Source organism: Sylvia atricapilla, chromosome 3 (genome assembly GCF_009819655.1).
Source record: "Sylvia atricapilla isolate bSylAtr1 chromosome 3, bSylAtr1.pri, whole genome shotgun sequence".
Classification (NCBI taxonomy): Eukaryota; Metazoa; Chordata; class Aves; order Passeriformes; family Sylviidae; genus Sylvia; species Sylvia atricapilla.
Genome location: NC_089142.1, coordinates 8931539 through 8953111, shown reverse-complemented (window position 1 = coordinate 8953111; position 21573 = coordinate 8931539).

The following is a 21573-nucleotide window of genomic DNA, read 5'->3' as shown; positions in this document are numbered from 1 at the left end:
GGAGAGACACTGCCAGTTTGGAAAGCTAGCCCTGCTCCCTTCATGTAAGCTAAGTTGAGTTGATCCCCCACTGTTTTTATGGAGTGGTTAAGGACAGGGCTGAAAAACTTCAGCCTCTACAAAAAATTCTAAAACATGGGGGGAAAGTGAACCACAGTAGAGACTCAAACAGCCCCATCGGTGTTTCAGTGAGACCTTTGAAGCAGAGGTCCCTCTCCTTTGCCTTTCAGCTCCGAAGTTTACCCCTGGTGACAGCTGAGTTTTGTGTCTCTGCAGGGTGAGCAGCATCCGTGCAAAGAGCTGTGCCAGGTGGGCAGAGTGCAGCCCTTTAGTAGTCAGACACATGGCACAAGGTCTGGTGTTGCTCTATTAACGTAATGGCTTGGACTGAAACCTTTGCTGCTGCTGTTAGTGCTTCCTGGAGTAAAGGAAGTGTCAGCTATGGATTGCTCAGAGCTGGCTGAAACATTTATAGAGGAACCGAAATTTTCATTGATTTGAGTTCATGAGTATTACATAAAAATTCAAGGCTTCCTGCTGGTTTTTTTGCATTAGTAAACATTTTGTCGAAACACTTTCCAGTGTCTGGTTGTCAGTCTCCAAGGCCTGAAAGCTGCTGGAGAATGGAAACAGCACAAGGGTAAGCTGTTGGAAGGTGTCTTTTGATGAGCAATGAATTGAAACTTCAGTGCAAAGGCATCTTCTGGACCTTGAACAGATGTCATCCTTACAGATGTGCACACCAACACACAGGTATGGATATATGTGGCAGCTAGGGGACTGAAACCCCACGCCTGGTCAGGAGGAAGAGGTGTTACCTCTTTTTTTCTGGTTATACCTTCATGCTCTTACTGATTCTGTGGCCTACCTGTGTGGGCCATTTTGGGGTGAGGAGAGTCACAGACCTGTCTCCTCCCATGCCTGCCTACCCTCATTTACTCATATGAACAGATCTTCCCTTGCTTTGCTATAGTGGGAGCTGCTTTCTCCTGGAAAAAAATTCTCTCCTAAGCCCCTTTATTGCTGCAGGTGCAAAATGTTGTGGTCGTAACTGAGTTCGAAATAGGAGAATTTTGTTGATTTATTCTGAGGAGACAATTTGAGCTTGGAATTAAGACTGACATTTGTTAGTGGTGGGGGGAATAAATTGAGCACACTTGGATTTGATTTGTGGGTGTGATCTTTGAAAGTGAAACTCTGCAGTGATGGTTATAATGCAAATAACAGCACCAGAACCACCAGTTTGGAATATCCTGTGTACCTCTGGCATCTTGTTTCCTCTACATACCCCAGTCATCCAGAGGATGAATGCCTACCTGCATCTTTAATCAAACTAATCCACAACTATGTAAGTTGTATTGATCAGAGTATTTTCAGGTGCAGTGCTTTATGAACAGCATTCATATTTCAGCAATCCCTGCAAGACTCTCCTGGACACGAGTATTCCCACACATGGTGTGTGGCATTCTGCTGCAAAAAAACCCAAGGGTGTTTCCAGTTAAAATCTGGCCGTTGCATCAAGTTCATCCTTTAGCAGAAGAGTTTGTATTAGGTCATGAAGTCCAATAATCCTATAAACACACATCCTTGAGGTACAGAGCTTTTTTAAAATTAGGACTATGTACCATGTTATCAACATTTATCCAGCTGCTCAGAAAATTAAAAGATAAAGTGAGAGACTATGCAAGTATGTATATGTCTTTAATAGATTACTGAAACAAGCAGCAGAAAAATTCAGTTCTCTTGGGCTGATTCCGCAATGATTTAAAACCAATGTTTATTACAAAGCATGGAGTTCAAGCTGTGGAATTTGTCTCTCTTCACTTCCTGTGTCTTTCCACTCACACTCACCCGCACACACTGAATTCAGTGCTGTCAGACAGAGTTTGTGATGGTTGCAGGGATTTAACTGGACTTGTTTTAGAGATAGAAACACTGAATAATTTCTGACCTGACTGAGAATTTTGATTTCAAAGTTTGTGGCTGTTCAGATTCCTGCTCTTGACTTTTGCCCACGCCTATTTGTTAACATCTTCGTAACTGACCACTGTCAGAGAAAAGATTTTGGACTAGGTGAAGTTTTGATCTGACCCAGTACATCTGGCAAGTGATGCATTGCACAGGAAGTAGGTGATGCAACTTCACAGATTGCTGATTAGGTCTGGACTGGGGTGAAAGATGCTCTTTTTCCCCTGTAAAGCTGAAGATGTTTTGCATTTTGGCTGCTACATAGATGTGCCTCTTTCCTTCAGGGACACTCCAGATAGCTGTTCCCTGATGGAAGATAAGGACTGTTGCTAATACACTCTGCCTCACTCAAACACATTTTTCTGCTTTGGCCAATAAAATCCTGATTTGTAGATCTTTGGAACATTCTGTTTTGATTATTGATTTATTTATTTACTCTTCCTGGCAGAAGTAAAAAAGTTGCATATTTGTTGGACACTAATATGAATTTTATTGTGAGGTCCTCATGACTTGGATCATATAGACCATGTTTCTGAGTGTGTCTGGATTTAAACACCTATGGAAAGTAGAGAAAAGGATTCTTGAGATGTACCATGGCATTCTTTGTCTACATCAGCAAACCAAGCAGACCCAGGACATGCAGTCACCTGTATTGCCAAGTTATTCACACAGTTCTGAGTTAGACACCCCTTCCACAAACAGTTTTACCCTACCCTCACGTTCTTTGCTCACTAGACTTTATTAGTCAATGCTTTATCAAAAGGCAGTTTTTTCTATTTTATTTTATTTTATTTTTTTATTCTCCAAACAGTCTTGCTGAAAAGGAAAAGGCAGAATATCTATAAAAATAGTGAATATTTCCTTCTACCTGGGATTTGTGTCACCACATCCAAGGTACTGCACCCTGTCAAGAAAGACATGGACGTTCAAGGGCAAGTCCAGTGAAGAGGAATTGGGGTCTTTCTGCTTCCTATAGCAACCTAATGTGATGGTGTGGAGAAGCCCAGGCCAGAATCTTCTCAGAGATGCTCAGTGATTAGATTCTGATGTGAAAATCCCAAGAAATTCCAACTACATCGTAGGAAACACTTTTTCACCATGAGAGTGGCCAAAAATTGGAACAAATTTTCCAGAAAATCTCTGGAATTCACATCCTTGGAGTTAACTCAAAGCTTGACTGGACAAGAACCTGAGCAACTTGATCTAAGCTGACCTTGCTTTGAGTAGAGGGTTGGATTAGAAATATCCAGAGGTTCTTTCCAACCTAAGTTATGCTATGGATCTATGATTATGTCCAGGAGATAAATCTAAGGGAATCTTATCTTCTTTTCCTTGACAGACTATTAGTACTTGAGGTTTCTAAGTGCAGAAAGGCACATATTTTGTTACTTATTTGGACTTTTACCCCCTTTATTTACATCAGGTGTATCTACATTTGTGGAATTTCACTCATATAAAATTCTAATGATTTATGGTAAGAAAATTCTAATGAGATCCTATTTTTAGTTTGTAGCTCTATTCTTCCCCATAGAGAAAAATGAAGTATTAGATCCGAGAACTATGGGGCTTATTTCTGAAAGATTTTAGATGTGACTATTTATTTTTGATGCCCCAGATTCACTTAATTTAAATGATAATAAATATAATATTTTTTTTAAAATATTAGAGCTTGTTGTTTTGACCTCAGTCACCTACTCAGTCACCCAATTGCAGTTATCAAAAGCAGAAAATACATCAGCACATGCACAAAACAGAAAATGAGTTTTTCAAATTGGATATGAAAAACCAGAGCCTTATAAAATCTGAGATTATTTCTGAATATCTTATAAGTGAAAGTAAGTAAGTGAAATCCAGCAATCAGAATAAGCACAGAATGCTAATCAACTTGTAATAGGTTTAAATGCCAATAAAATTGGTGTCAGACTGTTTGATGAGCGACACTCTTCCTATTCAGACATTCAGTGTTGTAAAGACAGACGCCCAAATCACAAGATTAACCATTGAAATACTGTGATGAAAAATACCAAAGGATGTGATTTATTATGTTAATACACTGAGCTTGTCTGGTGTGAACTAAATGTTCCTGAAACTTGAGCACAATCATTGGTATTTATGGAGTCGATAAAATGAAGGATCTCTGTCTTCTCTCCAGCCAGCTGACCTCAGGAGCATATGTTAGATCTCAGAAAGGGAAGTGATGGCCATAAAACTAGTGTTTTCCTGAAGAAAGAGGAGAAATTTAGGTTTAATCTCGTTTGGTTTTCAAACTTGAAAAGGTTTAGTAAGGGAGAACTCTGGATTATTGCTGTGAATATAGTCTCTCTTTCCTCAAACTCTTTACATTCTTCCCCTTTTCCAAAGTAAATTTAAAACCAGAAGAAATGAATGAACTAAAAATAGTTTTGAAATTTCTAACATTCATAGATATTTTGTGACAGATAATTCTACATGTCCTCTAACAAGTGGATGCAGCATGTGTTTATGTTTGCCCAGCTTTGAGTGTGTTTGTAAATGCACTTGCTTTGTGATGAGTGACAGGGAAAGGAAAACACAAGAGGCTGCAATCCAACAAAATCGGAAGAACACTTACTCTGGAATGGCTTGAGTTGATGTTATGAAAATTCTAGAATGTAAATACAAACTATTTTCATGCCAACATCTTGGCTCTTGTGAAAAGTGATGTTCATTTCCCAGATCTTTCTCTGTAGTAATTTGCAGTAATTTATAGCCACTGTGAATGGCCACATCTCCTTTGAGCAGCACACATTTGTTTGAAATATTAATCAGTTCCATGAAAGGAATTGCATTTTTGAACGTTTCCCACTGATACATGACAGAATATACAGCCATTACTCTTTTCTGTGGTTTTCCTAAAGGTCTGTTTTCCCCTCATTATTACATCAAGAGAATGGAAGGCATTTTCAACACCTGCTACAGTAGCTCTAAAATGAGAAGTCAGAAGAAGACCATCTGCTTGCCGGCCCTTCCTCTTGTTGCAATGTTTACATAAACTTCTCTTGAAAACCACCCACTGTTTCCATACTAGAAATATTCTCCACTTCTAGAGGAGGAGTTAACTAAGAAGGTATTTTTTGTTTTTTATGAAGCTCTACATTTTATTGGAATTATATATGTCAAACCTTGCAAGGCCAAGGCTATTGTGTATTACACAAAGTACACCACTCATTAAGATAGCTGCAAGTTTCAATGAGAAAACACTGAGATAATTACTTTTAATTCTACATGGCCACAACAGATCAAACAAACCAGAACTTTGGTGCTAAGTGGGTTTTTTTCAAGCACTGAACTATCATACATGTAATGAAGGAGAGTTGAAGTTCAAAATTATTTTGCCAGGGTTTTTTAGGTATTCTAAATATATAATAGTTAATGCTTAATACCAGTTTTAAGATTTATGATGCTACAAAGTGCTACAGAAAGATACTAAAGTGTATGTACTATAACAAAGATCAAAATAATTTAATGGAATGATAAAATAATTCTTGTAATGATCCCAGAGACAGTGTCAGTGTTTATTAGCATTTTTTGAAGAACAATTCCCTTTTCTTGGATGCCTGAAAAGCAGTGGTTCTCTAAAGTAGATATTGTTATCAATTTTCATTGAAAATAAACTTCATATTATTATGTGGATCAAATTAACTGCTGTGCATAGAATGATAGAATCATTAAGACTAAAAAATATCTCCAGGATCATCAAGTCCAAGCTTTGACTGAACATCATGTCAACTAACCACAACATTAAGTGGCACATCCAGTTGTTTCTTGAACACTTCCAGGGAAGGTGATTTCACTCCCTCCCTGAGCAGCTCGTTCCAAGGCATAATGACCCTTGATGCCCAACTTAAACCTCCCCTGGCACACCTTGAGGCCATTTCTTCTCATCCTGTCACCAGCTGCCTGGGAGAAGAGGCCAAAGTCTACCTTGATACGCCCTCTTTTTGGGTGTTTGTAGACAGCAGTAAGGTTGCCTGTGAGTCTTCTCCAGGCTAAACACCCCAAACTTCCTCAGCCACACCTCACATGATTTACTCTCTAGACTCTCCACCAGCTTTGTTGTTTCAGCACCTCAACCTCTCTCTTGAACTGTGGGACAGCTCATTCCACCTCATTTGTGAATGTGGTGGAATCACTTAAGTCCCATTCTGAGGATATTGATCAGAGCTATTATAAATGTGCTGCAGGATGGATTAATTTCTCCTGCCTATAAGCCCTTGTGTTATATATGACATAAGACCTACAGCTTTGTCAGACAAACATGAAAGCAAAGAGATAAGGAGTTGGTTGTGGTTTTCTGTGCTAGTCAGATTCTGGTGCAGCATTAGAAAGTAAAAAACAGTGATTTGCATTCTTGGTGTGTAAGGAATGAAAAAACCCCACCTATATATATTTGATGCGTTATCACTCTCAGGATTCTTGCACTAGCTCACATATCTTTCATCCATCATTCCGATGGATGTAGAAATTTTTTAGTGAAACCTGTTCTATTGTGGTCTCAGAGCTCACAATCCTGAGTGCAGTGATCCTTCATTTTACACAGTCAATGTTAAGGAAAGTGCTTGCCACTTACAGCAACACAAAAAGTTTCTTGTGATGTACATAGTCTAGACAAAAGTTCTCATCTTAAATTTTTCCAAATTTCAAATGATCTTTTCTTGGCGATTTCTCTGCTTTATTCCTAAAAAAAAAAAATAAATCCATATTCCTTTCCTTTGCTGAAGTGTCTCTGAGAGGCTTCCCCAATTTGACTGCCTGCTGCTGTGTTCCAGAGTTGAAGATCACTTAGCACATATGGATCCCAGAATATTAGCCTTGGCAAGATCCCCGGGCTCTTTGCAAAATAAGAATTCACACTTCCCAAGCCAAGTGCAAGTGGAAGGTTCCCACAACACTGATGAATCCAGAAAAGTTCTTGAAGGCTGTTCACATCCAAACAACTGAACAGTTTAAAGCTGTTGATGGGTAATTCTGCTTACAGTCCATTCTTGTGGTAAGAAGAAGACTATTAAATTTTCCTTTTGAAGGCATATTACTTGAAGATAAATGCCAGAAAATAAAAACTTTCCTTAGCCAGTGTTAATAACATCCAGTTTAAGCTGGAGAATTTCAATTTATTTAATTTCATTTTATTTTGCATGGAAGAAAATCTACTCCTTAGTAACAATTTGAGTATGGTAAAAATAAAAGTTCAGTGGAATTTTTTTTTGTCTGTGAGTCCCTTACTTGCTTATCCAGTAAAAACATGGATTCATCAGTCCATCTTGGTGCTTGAAGCTGGAATCAATGGGAATAAAATCACAAGCAGAGGAAAATTATACTCCCATATTGACTTTAAACTGGTTTTAGGAAACCAGCCTTTCCCAGCTATATTGGTATCCTGCCTCCTAACCCTTGACTCAGAGGCAAGTATTAGAAATACTTCCACTACTTGGCTTTACAACATAGCAAACACATGGTGCATGGATTAAAATCTCCAAGAATTAATTTGTGTTCATCCAAGAAGGCAAAATTACATCTAGGTACTGCCACCTGAAGGTTACAACAGCTGAGGAGATTGTCCCTGAGGTTTTACAGATGTGGTGCATCCTTGAACACCATTCTTCTGTGAGAGGCTGATTTTAACATCAGGACCTTCATAACAGGGTTCATTTAGGGGAGATGGAAGTTACTCAGTGGTTTCTACTATACTGGTGGTAAAAAGAATTTCACATGGTGTTTTCATAGGATTCTGGGATATCCATCCATTCCTCCATCTTACAATTAATTCTTCCACCTTACAGATTCTGTCTATATGTATAGTACAGGTATAGATCCATGCAGCCATCTTTGTAAGTACAGAAACCCCTTCTTTGATGCTGAGATCAGACTAGGGTACAGGCTGGTGCTGAGGATGTAGGGCCTGATTTACTTTTGTACTCAAATAGACTGAACACTCTCAAATTTCCAAAATATATTCTTCCTTTTCATAGGGAATGATGCACTGGTCATCAACAGCATTTGACAGAAAATAATGGGAAACTATGGGAAAAGTTAGGCACTAAATTTTACTTTTGCTTCAACTCATTTTCAAAGGCCAGGCAATAAAAAATCATAAAAAAATGCAGCTGGAAATAGTGCCCTTTGGACAGTTTTGAAACTAAATTTAGCATAGGAGCAGGAGTGGTAAAATATTCCTCCTCCAACAAAGAGATTCTTGTAGGATTTATTTTTAGTGAAAAAATATCTGGCTACATACATAGCTCTCTAGAACTCCATCTAGAGTTCAGCTGCAGCTTATCTTTTCTTATAATGACATTCTACAACTGTAGTAAAAAAGTGATAAGCAGATTTATTCCAGGTTCTTTTAATCTGAGTGATTCAAGTATCAATAACTGCCTTTGGAATGCAACATACACTTTACTGTGGGCTGTGTGACTGCTTCTTTTCACTGTTCCCTTAATGAGATAGATGAGGAAAATCAGCTTTTACCATAAAGTGTAGGCAAGTACTTCTCCCTAATCAGGATCACAAACATGATGAGATATACTGAGATATAATGAGATTGACAACAAACATTAAAAAACCAGAAACAGCTAAGAGAACTACTGATGACACTGGGAAACATTAAACCATTGCTTGCTATATATTTACATACATAAGTAGGAAGCCAATTAAAAAAATAAGAATAGATTCTACAGCATAGTTCTGATTTCTGTACACACAGCATGGTTAAAGGATTTTTTTCTTTCCTGTGTTCACATGCATTTGTTATCTCCTAGCCAAACAGTTTGCAAAAATATGAAGTGATAGAACTAGCTGAGTCCCTACAGAGAAACAAGCGCTTATCTGACAATGATGTCTGCTGGAAAAAGCCCAGCATCCATGGATCACTTGCAAATTATAACCTCAGGCCATTATCATCTTATTGCCCTTCAACTGCTTGTGTGAAATGTGTTGATGGTCTCAATCCAATTCCTAGCAGACAGGTGTCTGCATCACCGGAATCACCAGGTGGAGATGACTGCATTTTTTCCCATTAAAAAAGGTGATTATAGCTAACACAGTTTACAACATTAATATAAAGTACTTATAGTTCCCACAGCAGATGTTACAGAAACTTGGAATCCTGCTCACTGGAGAAAATTGTGCCCAGATGCTTGTACTTAAACTTTATGGTCCGAACTCTGCCCTCAGATGTACACATAACTCCCAGAGATTTCAGGGGGAGTAATGTTCATGGATGTCAGGGACATGTCTAACTCCTTTCACAGAGTCCGTACGGATGTTCAAGTGTATTTTGGGATGTGTGGTCAAAATCCATGACTGAAAATGATGAGGATGATAATAGCAGAGTAACTCATAATGGCCTCCTTCAACTTCGGGGCCAAATGATACCAAACATTTCTCAATCACAAATTCATGTTTTGTGTTCTGACAAATCTCAGCTTCAGAGACAGGGAGCCCTCAGACAGTTTTGCTTTCTAGAATGGTGCACTAGGCCCCCATGGGGATGTTAGCTGAGTGTCCTCTTTCTATTACTGCTCTACTTGTGTATCAGCCACTCCCAGAAGTTCTAGATTGGTTCAAGATATCAGTGACCCACCAACTCAGGTCTGTTTGAGGTCACATAGTGTGCCTGCCGACACAACATTTGCATGTATATATAGTAACTAAATCTTTGACACACTTAATGAGAACATTAATTTTAACCACTACATGAGCTGCTACACAATCATGGTACATACATCCTGGTTTATTACTTGGTTTTTTAAACAGCACCAGAAGACCGCAAATTAAAACTGTGTTTAAATAAAAGTTTAAGGTATCTTTTCTTCATACATGTAATTTTGGAGATGTGATATCATGTGCCATAAATTTAGCGAGCACAGTGTGATTAATCTGTCAGCATAATCTGCAGATAATGTCCTAAGGGCTGTTGTAAATCAAGCCCTTAACAAAAGCAGAGGCTAGAAATAATGTTTTTAATGGTTGTTAATAATGATATATAGAAAAAAAGGATTTCCCACTTTAATGTGGGATTTTGAAAATGTAAGTTCAGCTTTGATTGCTGAGTGTCTGACATGTGCAGCTACATGCTCCCTGTGGGGAAACAGACACATCAAAATGTGTTTAATCTGATCCTGAAATGAGTGGTATGAAAGCTCCCTGGAGACTCCTTCATTTTTTCTTGCGACTATTTAGTAATTCCAAGACAGCAAATTTTAAAAAAATTACTAATTTTTTTTTACTGTGCCCCTCACCAAGAAGATTATGCTGGAAATGTATGACTGACATGGCTGCATTTGTCTCTGAGCATACTAACATCTGTGCAGGTATGGTCCTCTAAATAACATCTGTGAAGGTTTGGTCCTTCAAATAACACCTATGAAGATATGGTCCTTCAAATAAACATTTCATTTCAAAATTCCTTGGCTCTGCAAAATGCACAAATTTCTGTTTTGGAAGGACCAGTACTAGTTATACTGCAGAGATTAATCATGGGTTGAAAAGTATTTTGAAATACCCTAATAAGTCACTAAAAAGGTTTTGATATATTTTTAAACCATAATAGCAACAACAACAAAAACAACAACAACTCATTATATTTGGTATTCAAGAAAGGAGACCAGGTAGCCAAATGAGACAGTTATAAGACATTATCGCAGAATTAGAATAATAAGGATCAGAGACCATTCTGCACAGTTCTGGGAAAAGGGCTTATGTGTTCATGGTCTGAGCACAATCAGGAAGAGGGTCCAGCACCAGAGACCTTCCTGAAGGTACTCCCTGGTTGCCAGGTCTTAGTGCAGACAATATGGAAAATGGCTGTTCTTACATGTGATGGAGAGTTGAACATCTTGTCCAATCCTCTTCCAATTTTTGCAAGGCTCTTGCATTTTGGTGAAACATTTAGTTGCTTTTGGTGGAAATAAAAGGCTGTATGTCAGTCACTGCAGAATTTCAGGAGAATTTCTAGAGAACTGAACTTTTTGGAATTTCTTAGTGAAACCAGGTAGGAAGCACTGTGCTGACAGAAAAAAAGGAAGACGGGAAAGTCCTGAGACAAGTAGAAATTTTTGCATTAGAAAAACTAAGATCAGGGTTTTACTTAAAATATGAAACACAGAAACCAGTAACAAAAGGAAGATCAGTACAGATAAGATTTGAATTAGTACATGGCACTGGTATGAAGTGTAGAAAATACATGATCATATCAGTAGCAAAGAGAGAAAACACAAATAGTAAATTAGAAAAGAAATTAATTAAATATGAAACTTTCATTTAGCTTGAAAATTCTTAGCTGGTCGCAAACCTGCTAAGGAAGAAATTTAGAAGCTGCTGGTAGGTGGAATTCTTTTGCCTAAACACAGGCAACCAGGTGCATTTGAGGTACCCCAAACTACCCAAGAGATCTGAGGGGAGCTGAGAGATAGGTTTTAGGCTTTCAAGGAGCTCTTTTTTCTGCAGACCCAGGTGGAGGCCACACAGGACAAAGCTCAATGCCTAAAATGACTCTGAGTCCTTCAGTTCTGGGCAGTGGAATCTCTTCCTGGGATACAAAACTGATCATGCCCAACTGCTGAAGTACCCTTATGTTGGACTGGAGAGACAGTGCTGTAATAAACTGTACCAAGCAGCTCAACCCTTCTCTTCCAAGTTCATAGCAGATAAAAATCTTTGTTTCACTGCACAGAGGAAAATTGGATACCACTAAAGCTAAATTACCCCTATCTGAATAAGACAGATGTTTTGATTTTAGATTTCTAATGTGAAGTTATTCTTTCTTACACCACAAGTGGTTGGGTTTGATGTGGTTGGCTTTTTGACCTCTGCTCATGAAATCACCTGTTTACTTTAACCTCTTAATCTCCATCTCCGATATTTTCTTATTGCCTTATTTAATGTTAATGTGATTATAACTCAATATTAGAAAGATCTGCATTTATATTCTGCTGTGCTGGTTTTCATACTGTGATGTTAATTTGTTTCTAAATTATTGTCAGTATTAGCTATTATGATCAAACCAAACAAGCACCTCCAGTCTTCAGTGCCTTGGGAAAGACGAAGGTTTCCTTTTGGGGGACTTCAGGAGTCTGGGAAATGCTGGCTGGTGGTTGCATGTTGCCAGAACTGAATGTCCTGAGAATTTGAAAATATTGTTCACGTTGATTGTCTAAGTCAGAGCACATTGCACGCGGAGCAGGACAATCCTGTGCTAGCCACTAAGTTAGTAGAAGAATTTCCCAATGTTTGTGGCTCAGCTCAAGTGTTTGCAACTTGATTGTAGTTGCTTTGAGTAAACACAATAAAACCCTAACCATCCATGCACAGCTGTGCAGTGCACAGGCAGACACACACCCCCACGGACTCCGAAATTCTTACACACACACACACACGTGTCAGTGCCTGCAGTGTGTGTGCCTGTGCGTGTGTGCATGTGTGAGCATTCCCCCTGTGCCTGGCAAAGATCAGTTTCACACAGCTGAAAACAATTACAGACCAAATCATCTGGGAGGAAAAAAATTAATCAGAAAAATGTGAGTGGTAATTAAAAACTGTTTACTTCAAACCCTAAACAGCATAATCCCACAACTAAAAGCCTTGTTTAAAGAACCAAAATACTTACCAATGAAAGCAGCAGTAACTATACTTGTATCTGGTAGAGGTGTAGCAAAAAATCCCAAATTATAATGTGGATTTAGCTGGGTTTTTTATGTTGGAAGCTGTAGAAAATTGACACTGTAAGAGGAAATCTGGCTGTTAATGTTAAGGATAGTGTGAAGAAAGCAGTTTTTGGGACGAAAATAAAATAAAGAGGTTAGTGATCTAGTTTTAGAACGGAAAATAGCAATACATACAAAAATGTATGTTTAATATATGCTTTTACTCTGAATGAAAAAGGTAAATAGTATGTTATATAAAAATACCATTTTCTAGTAATAATCAATGTTCTTAAATAACAATCAGCATTAGATCTAGGTTGTTTTTGGTTTTGTTTTTGTGTTTGTTTTTTTTTTTTTTTATTTGAAAGTTTTAAAATTGCTGCCTAAGGAAGACTTTATTATCTACAATATTCTCTTTCAGTGAATATTTCAAGACTTTAGAAATATCAGACTGTCAGAAGAAAAATAGTAGTGCCAAGACTAAACATAAAAGGAATAATTATACTCATTCTAGCTGTTACAGGATTGTCAGGGGGATGCTGATTTCAGAAAAAAATGGAATATATGTTAGTTCAACTAAATTCATAACAAATTTGAAGAATTTAATTTAAGGGAAGCATCATTTGCATATGAAAATAGATTTCAAAAGACTTTGATGTAGCAATAACATTACAGCAACATATTACACTGATAATAGGAGAAAAAGGTTAGTGTTATATATTTTAATTTTTGTGGATGTTCTTTCACTAAGCAGGAAGAGGCATGGAATCAGCACTACATTAAATAGAAGTAATCTGCCTAAACAATAGATCCCAATAAGTTATTTTAAACAAGGGATAAAGAAGATAATTTCTTTAAAATGGATCAAAAATGGTGGTTGATAAACAGCAGCAAACAGACTTCTAGTGTGGACTAATGGATTCATTCATCAATAGCACCTCAGACTTGGTGCACATTACCCTGGGGCCTTATTTTGATGTCCACAGAGCAAAGATCTGTGAAGAACCAATGGGATGGCATTGGAGAACAGCACCAAAGAGTGAATCAGTTTTTGAAGAACTCACCAGAAACAAAATCTGTTTACCTGGGTTTTAACACTGGCAGGAAATTAAACTCCAAATAAGCCAGTTCCTTCTGCCCACCCTTTTGGTATAGGTGGGACAAAAAAGGAGAGACTATGAGTTGAGATTATAATTTAGTAAAAGCACAAAGCAATGGAACAAGAAGACACAATAACCATGAGAATATTAATAGCAAAAGTATACAGAAAAGAGAGGGTGTTTTATCCACAAAAAGATATTCACCACCAGGAACAAAAACAAGAGGGCAGACACCCCTTGAAGGTCGTGTCCCTCTGGTTTCCCCAGACAAAGGCAATATAGTGACTATTCCTGTGCCATGCCACCTGGTATTTAGGAACAAAGGCAGTACGGTAGGGGAGCTCCCACAGATAATATTTCCTAGCCCCAGCCCAAAATAACAAAAAATGGCGATAAAACAAAAGCATTGGAAGTTGATTGTCCAAGTAGGGGCAACACTGCTGCCCTGCCAAGTTTAGTTCTGTGCAGAGATCTTCACAGCAACTTCTACTGCTCCACTGCTTTTTCTACCTCTCTACCCATGCTCCTTTCAGCTTGGTTTGCCTGGACTTGACTAGGTTGGGGTCTCCCCTGCTGCCAGTCCCCTCCCCCTTGTGTTGTCATTTCAGCACTACCATCAATGACCTTTTCTCTGCTGTCCTTTTCAGCACCAATGGTCCATAGCTGCGCTCTGGTGACAATTCAGAGAGGTGACAAAGGGACCAACTATGGAGAGGTGGATGCAAACACCTTCCTAGAGTGAGGGAAAATGGCCAGCTTTCAGTAAGAACATCCAGCTTTGCAAAGAAGTGAGAAATATAGAATAACAACCTGGTCACACCCACACGGTGCTGAACTGACTCCTCTGTAACTGGGACACAACCTCTGGTCTTCTCTTAATCCACTTGTTTGCTTTCAAAATCTCTTTAAAACTTGATATGTACAAATTATATGTTCCCCCAACAAATATGGTTGAATTGGTAAAAAAAAGGTCAAATTTATTGGCCAGCTGGGAAATATAGGATCACAGAATGGTTTGGGTTGGAAGAGATGCTTGTGATCATCTAGTTCCAAACCCCTGCTATGGGCAGGAGTACCTTCCACTTAAATACTATCCAACCTGGCCTTCAACTCTTCCAGGAATGCGGGATCCACAACCTCTCTGAGCAACCTGTTCCAGTGCCTTACCACCCTCACAAAGAATTTTTTTGAAATATCTAATATGGCGAAATAACATGACTGTGGGCCAAATAAACCCTTCTCCACAGTCACGTTCTCTATCTCTAGCAGGATCATCATCTCTTAAAGTGAGAAATGCCAAAAAATCCTTTAAATCTATAATAATGCTGCTGTCTTCAAGTCCAAGGCCTGTGCAACTGTGATACTCATAGTGGCAGTTCTACCAACAGACACCTTATAATCCTCTCATCCAAACTCCATGTGGTTTCTGGAGCTGCTGCTGGGTGGGATGGGGAGTGTGCGGAGGATCATTTCTTTCAGATTCTTACCTATACCTCCCATCACCTCACCTTAAACCATCAGAGAATCTACAGCCTGGGCTGCCCCTGCCAGGCTGCAATACCAATGTGTGCAGGTTCTCCAAGTTCCCTTGGGACGTGTCAATATGTTCCTGAGATAATTTTTGACTGCAGCATTGAAGTGGCCTGTAAGTAGCATCAGTGGGCTGGGAGGTTGGAGCTGACAAAATTCTGCCTGCAGGTTCCTTTGCCTGCAGTTGCAGAGCTGTGGTCTCACACCATCCCTTGCCTCGCTTCATAATCAGAGGGAACCGTTCTCCCAATCTGCTCCTCACTGCAGCTGGGTCCTGCAGCCCTTCTCTGGATCTCTGCAGGTAACTGCTGAACATCATCTGCATGTCACAGAGCACAGCCAGCCACTGGGCATTTGCAACTTTTAAACAGGAAGATGGGTTAGAATCTCATTCGCAGTAAGTTTTTGCCATGGAACAAAACCTTTTAGCAATTTTCAAGTCTTTGGTATTTCTTAGTTGTCAGTTTTCCTAATGGCCTTGTGAAAACCCAGTAAATTGGAAGTGCCAGTGATTTGCAGATCTTTTATGTTTATTGTCTTGATGAAGCTTGAAAGTTCAGTTATTTCAGATGTCAGCCACAGTTATCACAGTCCTTAGAATGCATATATACACTTAATGATAAGCAGCAAAAAACTTAGTGGAGGATGACTTCTCATTTCTTTTAACTCAATAAGTGGCATGGAATCTTATTTTTTTGTTTGCATTTTTTTTTCCCCAAGGCCAGTTCATTTTTCACTTGTGAAATCAGTTCCATCTCTCAGGCCAAGATTAATGTTGGCAGTGTTGTCAGTCAGCTCTGCTACTTGTATATCCACAAGGGCTTTATTTTACAAGAAAGAGACAAAAAGTACAGACAAAAACAGGTGAATATCACAGAATCAGGAGCTTGCTTTGACATAAACCTTGAAGAACACCTTGTTCCTCAACATCAACAGATTAGTTGCTCATTCCCAGCTTTCCTACAAGAAAATTTATGGTTCAAACAGAATCAACAAGTTGAGACTTACCTATGTCCATGACTGCAAGTTGCTTTTTTTCTTACCTTATATTATTGCATTGCTCTCCCATGGAGTTTTCTGGTGGATTAACACAGCTAAAGAAAACTCACAAATATTTTGCTTAAGATTTCATTAATTCAATTTTCTTATAATCTATATATTCTATTGTAGTGTTCTGAATATGTCAATTTTAAACTTTTGCTTTTAAAAAATAAGCTAAAAAACTTGCAAATATTTTAACGTCAAAACAACTTCAGAATTTTGATTATTTGTGAAAACTGTTTCATTTTTATCCTTGCCATTGATCGTAGTATTCTGAATGGATATTTTAACCACTAGAACTGACTGAAATAGTCTAAAATTTAAAAAAATGGAAAGAGATTATAATTATATTTATTGGTGCACTGAGCTCTCAATGGCAAGGGAAATTAATTAGTCTGAACATTTTCCTCAAGGAATATGAAAATAGAATAAAAATAGACTCTTCCATTTGTGACAAAATATCTTATAAGGATTGATATTGTAATTATAACTCTTGTGTAACCTCTGTGCCAGTTGTCTTACTGAGCTGAGCACATTTAACATATGAAATTGAAGAAGTCAAAAAAATATTTTGCAAAAGAAGTCAAAGATCTTCTGAGCTGAGCCATGGTGACAGTTAAAGTCCTGTCCTTTGGGAGAAGGGAGCTAGTTACAAACCTTCAGAGTAGATAGTTTTGAGTAATTTCCTTTCTGACTTCCATAAATCAGAGAGTACTTTAATTGTGAATGCATTACCAGCAGACCATGGCTTAAACAGGATTATTGACTTTCACTTGTTTGTTAGATTAACCCATGTTTTTGTGTTTTTGTAGTTTACTTAAGACTCTTTCAAATGCGTTTCTCTTATCTATAAACTATATTAGTGATTGCATTTCAGGCTGCTTTATTATTAAGCTCCATTAAACAAATGTAGTAATTATATATTATTTGATATAAAGCATAATTTTGTTAAACACTGAGTTCATTTTCTGGCTAAATGAAATGAGAAGTAGGAGAGGAAAAGATAAATATTGAACTTTTCTCATTTGAGCCTCACATTTTCCAAGTTCATAAAGTAGTTGTACAACTTAATTCATTTTGCAAACTTCTGAGATTTTACAATGATGTTTCCATCCAGTATACAATTTTTCTGCCAGTTCTCGAAATGCTTTTTCAGCCTCATTTGAAATAGAATGATTGCTTCAGATTTCTCAGTCAGTCATAAGGTGCTCATTCTGTTAATTAAAGCTTTCCAGAAATGCTGAATCCAGCCCATCTAGTCAGGGGTCTTCAAAAGAAAATGTTTGCTTTTCAGGAATTTTAAATTACAAGTAGAATAATCTCCTCTTCACAGCCATGATCCATAGACAAAGATGTAACCAACTTGCAGAGAGGGACAATTTTATTATGTATTAGGTTAAAAAAAAAAAAAAAAAAAGGCACAGTTGAGGAATGGAATAAATTTTCTGGAGAGGCTACAGAGTCCCAGTCACCAGAGGATTTAAAGCCAGAAATTCTTGTGCCTGTAATGGTGAATATGTGGACTCTGTGTCGGTATGTGAATATACTAAACGTGTTACTTATAAAATTTGGAACCCTTTTTTATGTTATACTCTGATTTTGTATCTTTTTCCTAAGCCTCCCTCAGGTTAGCAGTAGGATACTCAGTGTGGTAGCATGGAAAGAAGGATGTACAGAAGGATGTGCTACTTCCAAAACAGCATGGAAAAGAAGAATAATAAATGAGGATGAGCAGGAACTCATAATATATGCAACAGATAGTGTTTGTATCACTTAACATACCACTGGCAAATGATTAGAATTTAGTGTTGGAAAGCTTATAAAATCTAGACTTGAAAAACTCACTCAGGCCAGCACAGTAAGGAAGGGAGACATTCTTGATTGTTCCTTGAAACACAGTGGAAAAGAGCAATTCTTCTACAAAAGACGGTCCAGAGAGAAGTATGCAGTAGGCCCTTTTTCAACGTAAGACTCACCAAATGATGATGAGGAAATTAAATTTTCTCTTTTGAGGAGAATATGTGATAATACAGTTGGATTGAAGTTTCTTCAGTAGGGGTGATCTGTGCAAAACAGGGAACTGGATTTGGTATAGTCCTTTGCAGACTGCAGCAGCCATCCATCATGAGATAATATTTAGAATTTCGAGATGATTCAGCTTGTCTTGCTGTTGTTTGTATTTTCTGCACTTGTATATTTTATGACTCAGATAATAAATAATAAAATATACTTTAACTCTATTTTATAACTTCTAGTAATAAATAATAGTTGTGATGTATTTTGGAATCCTTCTGGGATACAAATTAGCCTGCTTGCTACCCCTCTATAACAGCATTAATGCTGTCTACTTTCCACTGAGCAGTGCCAGAAGTTCTGGAAGGTCACGCACTCCAATGCTGACTCGTTTTGGTTCCTGTCTCCTGCTGAAAGCTGGTGAAGATGTTGTATTTCAAGAAAGGAGTGGGCCTTGAGGAAGATATTCCTGGCAGCAAATCTACAAGCTAATCAACAAAAATCAAGTGTCTGCTACTAAATTTGCAGGATCTGCACGATTTTTTCCCCCCTCTAAATATCCTGGCCCAGAGTTTTAATGTAAATGCTTATTAGTCAAAACAATGAGAGGAACTTTAAAGAATTGGCTGCAATGCACAGAGGGTCCTGTGAGAACACTGACAGTTAAGTGAAGCCATGTGAAGGAGAAACATTTTAAAGACTGTACAGGACTCAGAAGATCAAAATAAAGTTGTCATGGACATGGGTGTTATATATACATATCCTTGTTTATCAAAGAACACTGTAGATTCTGGCCTTAATTTTAGGTTGAGTGCAAAGCCTGGAAGAAGGAAATGTTGTCTTGCAGAGCAGTGAGGATAGAAATAAAAGGATCTTTTTTTTTTGATGAGAAATATTTCTGAAAAAGTGGACTAGAAAACAAAACAATAGAGCAATTGTACCAAGATAATGCACAATTGGACAAGGAGAACATCTTCATAGAAAATGCATGTGTGAAATGATTTACCCAACCATGACAGAAGTAACCTGGGAAAATAGAAAAGGATGTTTCTTTGGCTCATTGAAATTATGGTTAAAAATCCTAATGGCTTCACTGCATCCATATCTTTTATTCATGGTTTTTGTAAAGACATTTTATCACCTGAAATTGTATTCTGTCTGGTGTGAAAATGCCAGTTCTTCTGGCAAATGCACGTGGCGAGAGAATACCTTTTAAAAGGCATTTTTCCTTCTTTTTTCCATTTTATTTTTCATAAACTGGTGAAGAAAATGTTTGACATAAAATACCAACAAAAAACTGAGCAACCTCCAGCGAAAGGTAAATGTAGGCTCAAGATGTATCCTGCAGAAGAAAAACGGTCTTGTACCTTTAAGTTGAGGTAGTACCAATTGAAAACTGCAGGCAGAGGAAGTTATTAACTTGTCAAGTCCTCCTGGAGAAAATGTTCAGCTCCAGAAAGAATATTATAAAAAGAAAATCAGAGGATATGATGTTATGTCCACCTGCAACATATTATATGCAGCATATTATAAGCGCTGTTTGTGTGCATGTGTGTTTATGTGAACATTATGTGTATATTTCATGGTAAGTAAGTGTAATGCACAATTTTTGATGCACCATGCATAGTTGTCATTGAAATAGATGGATATAGAGCTGTGCTTGTCTGCTGAGAGGATCACAGAGCTAACTGGAGTTAGCTGTCAGTTCCCAGAAGATATGGTTTTTCCCTTTAAATGAGTAGATGTATTTCTTCACAGGAGGGTTAAGAATATATACTTATATGTATGACTAACATAGTTTTGAATAGAAATTTCAAACTATGAAAACTGTCATAAAGTTTTAAAGCCATCAGCCACCGATAAAAATTTAGGTGATAAGTGCAAATGAAATGCCTAGGATAGGAAGAGCTGTTAAGAGTATGGATGATTTAGGACATATCATGTTAATATTTTCTGCTTACAGTCTCTGCCAAGCATGGTCACATGGCATTTACAGGCAGGATTTCAGGATGACATGAATCCACGTGTTAGATCCATTTATCCATCTTCTTCTCTTCTGGTGAAATATTCATACAAAACACTTCATGAGTTTCCATATTTTTCTCTCCCATTAGACTCGCCACCATGACACACATCCTAAAGGCTGAAATGACCAAGGAGGAGAGTTGCAGCTGTTTCCTAACTCCATATGGAATGTTTTTGCAGGTATTGACCCTGTGCAAAGTTGAGAAATGTGTCTGGTCCGGGTTCATCAATTTGGAGCAACTGTTTAGGAAGCCACTGCTCCCTAAGATACCTCTGGGACCCAGGACATGACACTCCCAGGGGACCTTGGCAGACTGCAGCAGTGTCTCCTGTTCGACTTGCTGAGTGAAAATGAGTGAACAGAGGTAGTGGAATCCAGGTCAGTGCCTCGCATGTCATTTGGTGGTCTTTCAGTTGTTGATTGCTTTCTCCATCATAAGGTCTTTGATTTTAATTGGATCATTGTGTGCACATATGGATATTCCTGGTGGCCTAACCAGTGAACATAATTAAAAGAAATGATTGCCTTTCACTTTAAGCAGACATCTGGTTTTACTTGAAGCAAGATGACTTAGCTGTTTCAGAAACATTCTTGTAACCCTGGATTCACATTTTCATCTTAAAATATATATTTTCTCTGTTCAAGCAGCATGCTAATGTAAACACTATATATAACTGACAACCAAAATTTTCAGAAGTATTTGGTGCTCTGAGCATTAGTGAAACCACAAGAATTATTACATTTTTGATTTGATCTCTGTAAATCTGTTTCAACAGTCACTCTGATTTAAACAATTATTCTGATTTATATTCCAAGAACTATAATTTGCAGAAAATGTAACCATGTGAAAACATGTTTTTGTATAGTATATCTTGGCAACCTTGTTTTGTTGTGATGTCATTGCCTTAGGTTTCATGGAAATACTGAGGGAATAAAAGGAAAACAAGACCCTCGCTTTGAAGTATATTTGTGCATCCCCTCTCTCCACCTCTAAAACCGTTTTAATGTCCTTTTTCCATAATGACACTGAATTTTCTGTTGTTGCTTGACTGACATTATTGCCAGAAATGTACTAAAGACTATCCTGAAGGGAATTTAATTGAGAGGGAAGGATTTGTCAGCTTCCCCTTCTCCCTATCAGGTAGGAATCATCATTTGTATAACAAGATATTTTGTGATCGTGGGGTTCTTTGCTTTTATGTTGTTACAATTCCAGTTTCTAAACAGTTAAACA